Below are 13,238 nucleotides of genomic sequence, written 5' to 3'. Positions count from 1 at the left end.
CACTTTCTATTTACATGGTTACATAACTTATGTGATATCTCCAGACAACCATGCCCCAGAATCCATAGGTTACAGGTTTCTTTACCATAAGCAATCCTAGATATCCAGGTACATCCTTCTAAAAGCATTCCAAGGATAAGATACTCCCACCAGCAAAACCATTGGTTTGTTTGCTAGGAAGTCTGTCATTAAATGATTATAGAAATATTTGACTGGCTTACCCTTTCTTTCCTGATGTGTCTCCCAAGTGATGAAGAGGATGAATTACAGACCTATTGCTTAGCCAATTACTCTGTTGCATTTACAGTGTTCTGGGATATCTCATTTAATCACATTGAGAACTATAAGGCATTGATATTATTATCCCCATTTTACAAACAAGGATAGGATACACTTAAATTGTTTCTCCAAGGTCATGACATCTGGTAAAATAAGGAGGCCCTCACAGGGCTAACCTCAAGTTCTTCTCCCCATTTTGATCCCAAGGATAAAGTCCCCTAGCCAAACAATCCTCCTTATCACGGGGACCAGGCATAGTTTCTGCTTTTCTCTGTAGTAGGCTCCAGCTCTCCACCAGCCTGAGGAAATTATTCAAACAGGGCAGCCACATCCTCCCAGAGGAACCAGAGGTCACCTGACCTTGTTACTTCAAAGTCTACATCCCTTAGCCCCTACTTGTTCACCCTATTCCCAAATGACAACCCCTATATGGCCCTGCGTGGCATACAGTGTCCTTCCCTATGCTGTGAATGTAAGTGACTATTAAACTGCTGTCAATCCCATCTGTCTAGTATTGGGTGTCATGTGTTTGGCCATCCTCACAACCCAAAAGAGAAAAAATAAGAAAACGAAAGAATGAATCCAGAAGACCCAACATGTTAAAAGTAGGAAATCCAAAAGAAGAGATTTGACAGGGGGAGGAAACATCAAATACATAACACAAGTTGGGGGTGGAGATAAGATTGATGTTGTTTAACAATGTACTTTTGCTACTTGCAACAAGTAGTGAATAAGCCACAGTGATCTAATGCGTTGTATAGCAAATATAGACAACAAAATGTGCCATAATTATGGAATGTGATCAGCACAAAGGCAATCATATTACAATATATAAATGTATCAAAGTGAGATTTTGTATACCTTAAATTTATACAATGTTATAGGTCAAGTATATTCAATAATAAATAAATAATGTAAGCAAATCTATCAAATCTATAGGATATCACAGCTTGTTTGAAATTATGGATTATATGGGCATCATAATGTATTCAAGAATGCTAGAAACATCCAGAGGTTTCTTAACTTCGTGTAGATATTATTTTTATCGCCAAAACTTATATTTAAATAATCACCAGGAAAAAATTTTTATTATAGCCTTTAAATAATATCAAATGTTTCTTCTTTGACAGAATGTGCCTTCAAAAAATTTATCTTGATTTCATGTATACAGTTGATGAAAAAAATTACACCACTATTGGAGTAGACTGATTTTCTATTTAAAGTATCTGATAATATTGTGTGAAGCTGGCATCATTTCACCATCGATGAAATCAATGTATGTGTACAAGAAAATTTGAAATAAAAGAAATTAACTTAAAAGAAAAATCATTTGAATTGAAAAACCATGTATCATGGAATGATGTGTAAATTGATGTTGTGCATGTGAAAATGTTGTCTTCAAACTTTTGGAATAATTGCCAATGCCTCTTTAGCAGATTCATGTGTTCTAATGTTGTCAGAGATATTCCTCGGGCCCATTATGGGTATTTTTAAAAATATTTTATTTATTTATTTGACAGAGAGAGAGGTCACAAGTAGGCAGAGAGGCAGGCAGAGAGAGAGGGAGAAACAGGCTCCCCACTGAGCAGAGAGCCCGATGCGGGGCTCAATCCCAGGACTCTGAGATCATGACCTGAGCCGAAGGCAGAGGCTTAAACCACTGAGCCACCCAGGCGCTCCCCCCCCCATTATGGGTATTAAATGCTGATGAATATTTTGGGCAACTAATATGCTTGTTATTAACTATCTTGAGAAATGGAAATACAGTACTCGATTTTCTTGAAATATGCATTTCCTTTCTCTTTTTTTTCTAAAGATTTTATTTATTTCTTGACAGAGAGAACACAAGCAGACAAATTAGAAGGCAGAGGGAGAAGCAGACTTTCCATTGAGCAGGGAGCTCAATGTGGGGTTCAATCTCGGGACCCTGGGATCATGACCTGAGCTGAAGGCAGATGCTTAACTGACTGAGCCACCCAGGCACTCCTTCTTTCTTAATTCATTGCCACCAAAAGGATTTATTGCAAAATAGTTACCAAAAATAAATAACTAAACAGTTGTAGACCATTCTAAGTAGTAAGGGCATTCAAACTACACCAAGTCCAAATTCCTCAGTCCCTATTTTCTGCACATATTTCATATAAACCTAACTGATAATGTCCCATTTTTTCTACTGCCCTGTTGAGTAGTGGCCTCATGCATCTTTCAGGCTACTGAAAAACTGCCTAATAAACTAAGTGGCTGGCAGGAGCTTTTTTTTTTTTTTTTTTTTTTAAAGATTTATTTATTTGACAGATAGAGATCACAAGTAGGCAGAGAGGCAGGCAGAGAGAGAGAGAGGAGGAAGCAGGCTCTGCGCTAAGCAGAGAGCCCGATGCGGGGCTCGATCCCAGGACCCTGGGATCATGACCTGAGCTGAAGGCAGAGGCTTTAACCCGCTGAGCCACCCAGGCGCCCCCGGAGCTTTAAATACTTTTCCCACAATGACCAAAGACTGTAAGGAGTGAGCTGTCCCTATCTACTTGGGACTCAGCATAATTGATTATATAATTGACTGTATACAGTATGTGTAATTGATAGATACTGTCCTTGAAAGGGAGAAGATGGTTACATGGCATCAGAAAAAGATCAGGGAAAAATGAGATGGGTCACTGGTTAGCTTCCATGTTTAGTCATTGTTCAAGTGAGAACCACACATGCATCTCACACACTATTAGATGAGAACATTCAGGGCGCCTGGGTGGCTCAGTGGGTTAAGCCGCTGCCTTCAGCTCAGGTCATGATCTCAGGGTCCTGGGATCGAGTCCCACATCAGGCTCTCTGCTCAGCGGAGAGCCGGCTTCCCTTCCTCTCTCTCTGCCTGCCTCTCTTGTGATTTCTCTCTGTCAAATAAATAAATAAAAAAAAAATCTTTTAAGATGAGAACATTCACAAACTAGAAATACAAGATTGAGGATTGCCCTTCTGGCTAATCTTAATTCTACTATTAATATTTCTTCAGAAATTGGAAAAATTTGGGTCAAATATGAAAGTGGATGGGATACTGGGAAAACAGGTATAAATAGGAGGTATGAACCAGGATGTTTGGTCATTCAGTGTTTCCTGTTTTCCAGAGCAAAAACCAGAAGAGTTTGGAAAGTATTAGTGGCTTATCTTCAATATAACCAGGTGTTGACACCTGTTCTTCCCAGAATATTGGCATTATTATAATAAATCAATACAGGCTTTGGTTCCTATAGGTAGTTATTAACTGAGTAAATGGTTTATTTTTAATTCCATCAGCAAATATAATCATGGATGGAAACCCATAAGGCTCACAGCGTTAAAAGAAGTACATAGCAACAGGGAACTCTGTAGCAACCAGACTTCCGCACAAACTGCCTTGCCACTTGGCTTCATGTCACAAAAGACACAATACTTTACGTGTGTGTGGCAGATAGGGATGCCTTATGAAGCTTGGGCAGAAGAGACAGTAGAATGGCAATGCAAACCCCTAGAGTTTAAGAGTTGAATCAACTACTCTCCTTTGGATTAGCACTTTGTATCCTGCTACTGGGTCCTGGTGGAGATTGACCGCTGGACCACAGAGACCATCAAAGCCTGAGACCTTAGCTGGTCTTATGAATGGGCTATTTTAAATTGTATAGCAGAATTCCACTCTGAAATGGAAATGGTTATATACATCAGTAGGTCTGCAAGGAAAAAGTAAATTGATGAGCAGGTGGCTCAGATTCCCATGGCACTTCGTTTTATTGGTTTGCTGTCTCTACCTCAACCCACACTTAGGGACTCATGAGGAGCTTCACTTAACAGAGGAGGAGGAAACTTGGGTCTTCTTTATACTTGAGTGTCTGCAGCATGGCGCTAGCCATCCCCACTGTGATACAGGACTGAAAAAACAGTAGTGGGCACCCGGGTGACTCAGTGGTTAAACATCTGACTTCAGCTTAGGTCATGATCTAAGTGTCCTGGGATTGAGCCCTGCATTATCTCCCCACTCAACTGCAAATCTGCTTGTCCCTCTGTACCCCCCCCCCCCCGCTCGTGTGCACTCTTTCTCTCTCCCTAATAAATAAAACATTAAAAAAGTAGTAGTGACACAAAAGGACAAACATTATATGACTCTATTTGCATGAGGTACCTAGAACAGTCAAATTTGGAGAGACTGAAAGTAGAACAGTGGTTATCAGTGGCTGGGAGGCTGAGGAAATGGGATTTATTGTTTAATGGGTACAAAGTTTCAGTTAGGGATGCTGAAAAATTTCTGGAGATGGATGGTGGTGTTGGTTGCACAACAATGTGAATGTACTTAATTGTCCCAGCTGGGGCGACAAATCAACCAGGAAACGTGAGGAGGGACACTGAGGAGGATGTCCAACAGTGCCGACTTTATTCAGGGCAGCGAAGCATTATATAGCCAACAGAAATAATTACAAAGAAGTGTCCATCATTAGCTAATTATGAAAGAATTTGTTACATATGCATGAAACCCTCCAGACTTCCCCATTAACTACTTCTCAAGGTCTAAATGCAGATCTTCCAGGGCCAGTGGTCTTTGTCTTCAGATAATAATTACAAAGAAGTAACAACAAACCTGAGAGTGTTCGTTGAGCTGTGCTGGAACAGCCAGGACCAGTTCAGAATTTAGGACCCCACCCAAATTGCTCTCATCTCACTAGTAAACGTGTGGGAAGTCATGTAAGCCAGCGCACAACAGATCACACAGACCCTTTCTCAGTGCAACTCAACTTTTCCATCCTAATAAGCCTTTTGTTAGGCTATTTGGACTTTAAAGGAGACACAAGTCAGGGCCTGGTTTGGTCCTCATCTCAAGCCTTATCATGGCCTCCCACATCTCCCCCTACCATTTTTTTTTTTAACTTTTAAAAATATTTATGTTTTTCTTTTGGTTTAGACCCCCCCCCCCTTTTTTTTGTTTATTTACAGCATAACAGTGTTCATTGTTTTGGCATCACACCCAGTGCTCCATGCAGTACGTGCCCTCCCTATTACCCACCACCTGGTTCCTCAACCGCCCACCCCCCCCCCCCCGCCCCTTCAAAACCGTCTGGTTGTTTTTCAGAGTCCATACTCTCTCATGATTCATCTCCCCTTCCAGTTTCCCTCAACTCCCTCTCCTCTCCATCTCCCCATGTCCTCCATGTTATTTGTTATGCTCCACAAATAAGTGAGACCATATGATACTTGACTCTCTCTGCTTGACTTATTTCGCTCAGCATAATTTCTTCCAGTCCCGTCCATGTTGCTACAAAAGTTGGGTATTCATCTTTTCTGATGGAGGCATAATACTCCATTGTGTATATGGACCACATCTTCCTTATCCATTCATCCGTTGAAGGGCATCTTGGTTCTTTCCACAGTTTGGCGACCGTAGCCATTGCTGCAATAAACATTGGGGTACAGATGGCCCTTCTTTTCACTACATCTGTATCTTTGGGGTAAATACCCAGCAGTGCGATTGCAGGGTCATAGGGAAGCTCTATTCTTAATTTCTTCAGGAATCTCCACACTGTTCTCCAAAGTGGCTGCACTAACTTGCATTCCCACCAACAGTGTAAGAGGGTTCCCCTTTCTCCACATCCTCTCCAACACACGTTGTTTCCTGTCTTGCTAATTTTGGCCATTCTAGCTGGTGTCAGGTGGTATCTCAATGTGGTTTTAATTTGAATCTCCCTGATGGCTAGTGATGATGAACATTTTTTCATGTGTCTGATAGCCATTTGTATGTCTTCATTGGAGAAGTGTCTGTTCATATCTTCTGCCCACTTTTTGATATGATTATCTGTTTTGTGTGTGTTGAGTTTGAGAAGTTCTTTATAGATCCTGGATATCAACCTTTTGTCTGAACTGTCATTTGCAAATATCTTCTCCCATTCCGTGGGTTGTCTTTTTGTTTTGTTGACTGTTTCCTTTGCTGTGCAGAAGCTTCTGATCTTGATGAAGTCCCAAAAGTTCATTTTTGCTTTTGTTTCCTTGGCCTTTGGAGACATATCTTGAAAGAAGTTGCTGTGGCTGATATCGAAGAGGTTACTGCCTATGTTCTCCTCTAGGATTCTGATAGATTCCTGTCTCATGTTGAGGTCTTTTATCCATTTCGAGTTTATCTTTGTGTACGGTGTAAGAGAATGATCGAGTTTCATTCTTCTACATATCGCTGTCCAGTTTTCCCAGCATCATTTATTGAAGAGACTGTCTTTTTTCCATTGAATATTTTTTCCTGTTTTGTCGAAGATTATTTCACCATAGAGTTGAGGGTCCATATCTGGGCTCTCCACTCTGTTCCACTGGTCTATGTGTCTGTTTTTATGCCAGTACCACGCTGTCTTGGTAATCACAGCTTTGTAGTAAAGCTTGAAATCGGGTAATGTGATGCCGCCAGTTTTTTTTTTGTTGTTTGTTTTTCAACATTTCCTTAACAATTCAGGGTCTCTTCTGATTCCATACAAATTTTAGGATTATTTGCTCCAGCTCTTTGAAAAATACCGGTGGAATTTTGATCGGAATGGCATTAAAAGTATAGATTGCTCTAGGCAGTATAGACATTTTAACAATGTTTATTCTTCCAATCCAAGAGCATGGAACAGTCTTCCATCTTTTTGTGTCTTCTTCAATTTCTTTCATGAGTGTTCTGTAGTTCCTCGAGTACAGGTCCTTTACCTCTTTGGTTAGGTTTATTCCCAGGTATCTTATGGTTCTTGGTGCTATAGTAAATGGAATCAATTCTCTAATTTCCCTTTCTGTATTTTCATTGTTAGTGTATAAGAAAGCCACTGATTTCTGTACATTGACTTTGTATCCTGCCACATTACTGAATTGCTGTATGAGTTCTAGTAGTTTGGGGGTGGAGTCTTTGGGGTTTTCCATATAAAGAATCATGTCATCTGCGAAGAGAGAGAGTTTGACTTCTTCCTTGCCAATTTGGATACCTTTTATTTCTCTTTGTTGTCTGATTGCTGTTGCTAGAACTTCTAATACTATGTTGAACAAGAGTTGTGAGAGTGGGCATCCTTGTCATGTTCCTGATCTCAGTGGGAAGGCTGCAAGCTTTTTCCCATTGAGGATGATATTTGCTGTGGGTCTTTCATAGATAGATTTTATGAAGTTCAGGAATGTTCCCTCTATCCCTATACTTTGAAGCGTTTTCATCAGGAACGGATGCTGGATTTTGTCAAATGCTTTTTCTGCATCAATTGAGAGGACCATGTGGTTCTTCTCTCTTCTCTTATTGATTTGTTCTATCGCATTGATTGATTTGCGAATGTTGAACCAACCTTGCAACCCAGGGATGAATCCCACCTGGTCATGGTGGATAATTTTTTAATGTGCTGTTGGATCCTGTTTGCTAGGATCTTGTTGAGAATCTTTGCATCCATATTCATCAGTGATATTGGTCTGAAATTCTCCTTTTTGGTAGGGTCTTTGCCTGGCTTGGGGGTCAGGGTAATGCTGGCTTCATAAAAAGAGTCTGGAAGTTTTCCTTCTGCTTCAATTTTTTGGAACAGCTTCAGGAGAATTGGTGTTATTTCTTCTTTGAAAGTTTGGTAGAATTCCCCAGGGAATCCATCAGGTCCTGGGCTCTTGTTTTTTGGGAGGTTTTTGATCACTGCTTCAATCTCATTACTAGATATCGGTCTATTCAGGTTGTCAATTTCTTCCTGGTTCAATTTTGGGAGTTTGTAGTTTTCCAGGAATGCATCCATTTCATCTAGGTTGCTTAGCTTATTGGCATATAACTATTGGTAATAATTTCTGATGATTGTTTCTATTTCCTTGGTGTTAGTTGTGATCTCTCCCTTTTCATTCATAATTTTATTAATTTGGGCTTTCTCTCTTTTCTTTTGGATTAGTGTGGCCAGTGGTTTATCGATCTTATTGATTTTTTCAAAAAACCAGCTTCTAGTTTCATTGATATGTTCTACTGTATCTCTCGTTTCTACCTCATTGATCTCTGCTCTAATCTTGATTATTTCCCTTCTTGCATGTGGAGTTGGTTTGATTTGTTGTTGATTCTCCAGTTCTTTAAGGTGTAGAGACAGCTGGTGTATTCTGGATTTTTCCTTTTTTTTTGAGGGAGGTTTGGATGGCTATGTATTTCCCCCTTAGAACCGCCTTGGCTGTATCCCATAGGTTTTGGACCGAAGTGTCTTCATTCTCATTGGTTTCCATGAATTGTTTAAGTTCATCTTTGATCTCCTGGTTGATCCAAGCATTCTTAAGCAAGGTGGTCTTTAGCTTCCAGGTGTTTGAGTTCCTTCTGAACTTTTCCTTGTGATTGAGTTCCAGTTTCAAAGCATTGTGATCTGAGAATATGCAGGGAATAATGTCAGTCTTTTGGTATCGGTTGAGTCCTGCTTTGTGACCCAGTATGTGGTCTATTCTGGAGAAGGTTCCACGTGCACTTGAGAAGAATGAGTATTCTGTTGTTTTAGGGTGGAATGTTCTGTATATGTCGATGAGGTCCATCTGGTCCAATGTTTCATTCAATGCTCTTATTTCTTTATTAATTTTCTGCTTCGATGATCTGTCTATTTCTGAGAGAGGCGTATTAAGATCTCCTACTATTATTGTATTCATATCGATATGACTCTTTATCTTGATTAATAGTTTTCTTATGTAATTGGGTGCTCCCATATTGGGGGCATAGATATTCACAATTGTTAGATCATCTTGGCGGGTAGTCCCTTTAAGAATTATGTAGTGTCCTTCTGTATCTCTGACTACAGTCTTTAGTTTAAAATCTAATTTATCTGATATGAGAATCGCCACCCCGGCCTTCTTTTGATCCCCCTACCTTTTTAAATGGGTCAAGCAAATGTATGTGTGTCTGAGTATGCAGTCGTTGCTGTCCCACACGAAATGAAGAAACACTCCAGAAATAAGTAATATGGCGAATATTATGAAAATCACAACAGAAATCCAAAAGGAGTATTTCATCATATTATCCGGATGGAACCCGTGAAGACCATCCAAAACCTGAGACACTACAGTAGCAGGATTCTCTATATCGAATATTATAGGTGAGATACCGCCCCTTAGGCCCCTTAAATACATGTGGTGAAACAGTACTGGGGCCCACAATCAGGAGGAAAGGACGAGGAACACAGGCTTTTACAGAAAAGCCCATCTGAGTGGCTCGGGCAAAACTATTATCCCCCACCTTGACCATTACAGGACCCAAGGCGGCCACCAACTTCCACAGTTCAGGGTGGATCATTTCTTCTGTTGTGTCAAGTCCTCCTGGGATAGTTACGTTGTGTAGATGTAAGTGGGACATTCGAGGATCTGAAGGATATGCAATGTGTCTTTCATATTGATCTCTCGGCACCTTGGACCAGTCCGTGATGGAGAACCCCGGAACACCAGGTGGCGATATCATCTGTGGCTTCTCCTGTATGCATTCACTCCAGATGGGACTACTGTCTGAGGGGGACCACATGGCAATTTCAAGAGCCTGTTGGACAAAATTCCTCATTTGTCCTTGGCGAAGGGGGGCCAAACATCTTCTCCATCTCCGCTGATTTCTCCGGCTCAGGGTCAGCATTGCAATTCATTGCCACAGGGGCGAGGAGTCGGCACCATCTCTCTGGGAGCCACCGTGGGGTGTCCTCATCCTGCGGGAAAATACAAACAAACCCTCACCCCTTACGGAGTACTGGATCTGGACCTTTCCATACGCCGGTTAAGGGATCCTTCCACTGGGCATATGGAAGTGGAGAAAAGTCGGGATGCCAGAATTGCTCGGCAGCTGTTCGGCCTATATCATCAACGTTCAAAAAATTTAAAACATATAAGGTTAAATTTAAGTGCATATGTGGGGAATATTTTACTTTTCCCTGTAGTATCTCCCCCTCTTTTGATTTTTTAAGATAGGATTTAAGGGTGCTGTTTGCACACTCCACAATAGCTTGGCCTTGGGAATTATATGGAATGCCTGTGGAGTGTGCTATCTGAAAAATGGCACAAAAGGTCTGAAAAGCCTGCGACATATAAGCAGTCCCATTATCTGTCTTAATGGCTTTTGGTGTGCCCAGAGTGGCGAATGCTGAAAGTAAATGATTTTGAACATCAGTAAAAGATTCTCCAAAATGCGCTGTAGTATGTAGAAACCCAGGAAAAGTATCAATAGAAACATGAAGGTATTTAAGTTTTCCAAAAGGGGGAAAAAATCGTTACATCCATTTGGCACAAATGATTAGGCATTAAGCCTTGGGGATTCACTGCATAAGTTGGTTGAGGATGATGAACAGGGCAAGTAGAGCAATTTTTAACTATCTGATGAGCTTCTCTGTTTAAGCAAAATTGTTTGTACAGGGCAGCTGTGTTCTGATGAAAGCGGGCGTGACTCTGAGTAGCTTGATCGAGTCTAGTAACCATTGCTAGTTGAATATGGGTTAAAGTGTCCGCGATAGCATTGCCTTCAGCTAAGGGCCCGGGAAGATTAGTATGTGCCCGGATGTGTGAAATGTATATGGGATTAGTTCTTTTATTTAATAATTGTTGAATATTTGTGAAGAGGTAAAGAAGCTCTTCGTCATTAGTAAGGATATAAGCAGTAGGCAACACTGGGATAGCGCGTGCCACGGAATGACTGTCACTATATAAATTACATGGTTCAGGAAAATATTCCAGGGCCAGGAGTACTGCTTTTAATTCAGCCCTCTGCACTGTTTTAGTAGCATAGAATGCTTGAAAGGACTCATGACCAGAGCAGAAAGATTTATGAATGCCAATATACCCCCTTTATCTGCATCCATGAAGACATTAATAGCAGAAGTGAGGGGAGTCGTCTGAACGGGATTATTCACCAGAATAGGGGTAGTGGAAAGAAATTGTAATAATTTATCTGCTGGTTAGTGATACTTGAGTTGCCCTGGATAATTAGAGAGCTATTTGCCAGTCAAGATTAAGGCTAAATAACGTTTGCACACGCTCAGTAGTTAGCATTGGTAGAACCAAGAATTCAGGTTCCTTACCTGTAATATGAATAATCCTCTGACGACTCCGGGTAATCAGTTGTGTTAATAATTCTACCTGCCCAGTGATGACATGTAGTTGGTGTAAAGCTAAGTGAATCCACTCCAAAGGCCCATGAACTTGTCATATAACTGCTAAAGGTAACCTGGATGGCATTAATAGGATTAGCTATATCGGCGCGGAAGGATCGTATTGGCAGAGCTGCGCCTGTGACAATTTATCATTAACCAGCTGTAACGCTGTTTTGGCCTCCTCGGTTAAAGTTCGAGGAGAGGAAGGAGAACTATCTCCCTTCAAAATATCGAATAATGGTTTCATATCATTAGCTGTTAATTGTAGAAAAGGTCTAATCCAATTAATATCGCCTAATAATTTTTGAAAATCGTTCAGGGTGCGCAAAGATTGCGTCCGTAAGGAAACCTTTTGAGGACGAATTCTTTTATTCTCAATGATATATCCCAAATATTCAAAAGGTTCAATTTTCTGCACCTTTTCAGGGGCGACTACCAAATTATATTGTTGTAATTGAGTAACTAAAAAGGCAAAGGCTCATTGCAAAATTTCCTCCATTTCAGCCGCTAAAAGAATATCATCCATATAATGTATACAGTAAACCATCGGCTCAAATTGTGTCCAAAATGGGGAAATTGCACGAGAAACAAATTCCTGACACAGAGTGGGACTATTAGCCATAGCTTGAGGTAAAACTGCCATTAATACCATTTAGCAGGTTCTTTATGGTTAGTACTGGGAATGGTAAAGGCAAATTGTTCACAGTCTTGGGAGACTAAAGAAATGGTAAAAAAAAAAAAAATCCTTTAGATCTAATATAATTAATTTGTATTGAAGAGGGATAGCCGATGGTGTAGGTAGTCCAGGTTGAAGGGCTCCCATAGGTTTCATAGTGGCATTTACTGCCCTTAGATCCTGCAAAAGTCTCCATTTTCCTCATTTCTTTTTAATTACAAATATAGGAGTATTCCAAGAACTAAAGGATTCCTTTAAGTGACCCAAAAGCAGCTGTTCCTCTGTTAAAGTTGCTGCTGCTGCCAGCTTTTTTATACCAGTGTCCTTTTATTTTTAAACATGTAGTCTTAAGATAGTGGGTTTATTAGGTTTCCCTCCCATCATGAATGATGTTGTAGACAAAGGGAGGGGGATCTTTCAGATGCGGTCCTGCTCGCATCCCTCGCGGGAACTTAGGAGCGTCTTAGCTAAGGTCTGTCTGTATACACCCCGGACCAGGCTACTCCATGGAGTAGATGACCATTATGCCATATGACGCCCCACGAGACTCAGGGTGCAGCCCACTCAGACCCCGTAGCCAAAGTGGTGGAGCCATACAGACACATTCACACAGTCAGGCACTCTTCAGATTCAAACAGGTTGGACACCCTCCCTCTGGGTATCCCTGGCTAATGGGAGGTGATCAGTCTCCCCTTCCATTCTTACCAATGGGTCTAGCTCAGACAGCGGCCCCAGGGCTGTTGCAACAGAATTCAGTTACGCACAAAAGATGTTTACCAACAGATTTCAAAAGCACAAACCTAGTTTCAGCGACCAGCGCTCTACCATTTTATCCCATTTGATTTAAAGTATTAGGTTAGCAAAGACCTTGAAGGCTACTTTAACAATTACCCATTAAAACTTTGAGACAGACAATTAACCATCAGTTTAGTAATTTCTTTGCTAACAAATTTTAACAAATAACATGAGCTTATTTGACTTTCAGTAGAATAAAAGCTTCACATTTACTGCTGTAACTTCAAAGACATGTCTATCTTAATTAAACCACCAAACTTAACTTAGGGTTAAGCAGTCCAAGTCAGGCCAGAGAAAGCAGGGAACTTCCCCAAAACAAAGAGAGTTTCAGCCGCTGCTTGGGAATATTCCCTAAGGTCTCTTTCCCGAGTTAAACCAACCTCAGTTGGCTCCAGTTACAGCCATTAGCATGGGAAGTGAGT

The sequence above is a fragment of the Meles meles genome, chromosome 4 (assembly GCF_922984935.1).
Source record: "Meles meles chromosome 4, mMelMel3.1 paternal haplotype, whole genome shotgun sequence".
Taxonomy (NCBI): Eukaryota; Metazoa; Chordata; class Mammalia; order Carnivora; family Mustelidae; genus Meles; species Meles meles.
The sequence above is the reverse complement of the archived record's forward strand: the minus strand, read 5'-3'. Positions refer to the sequence as shown.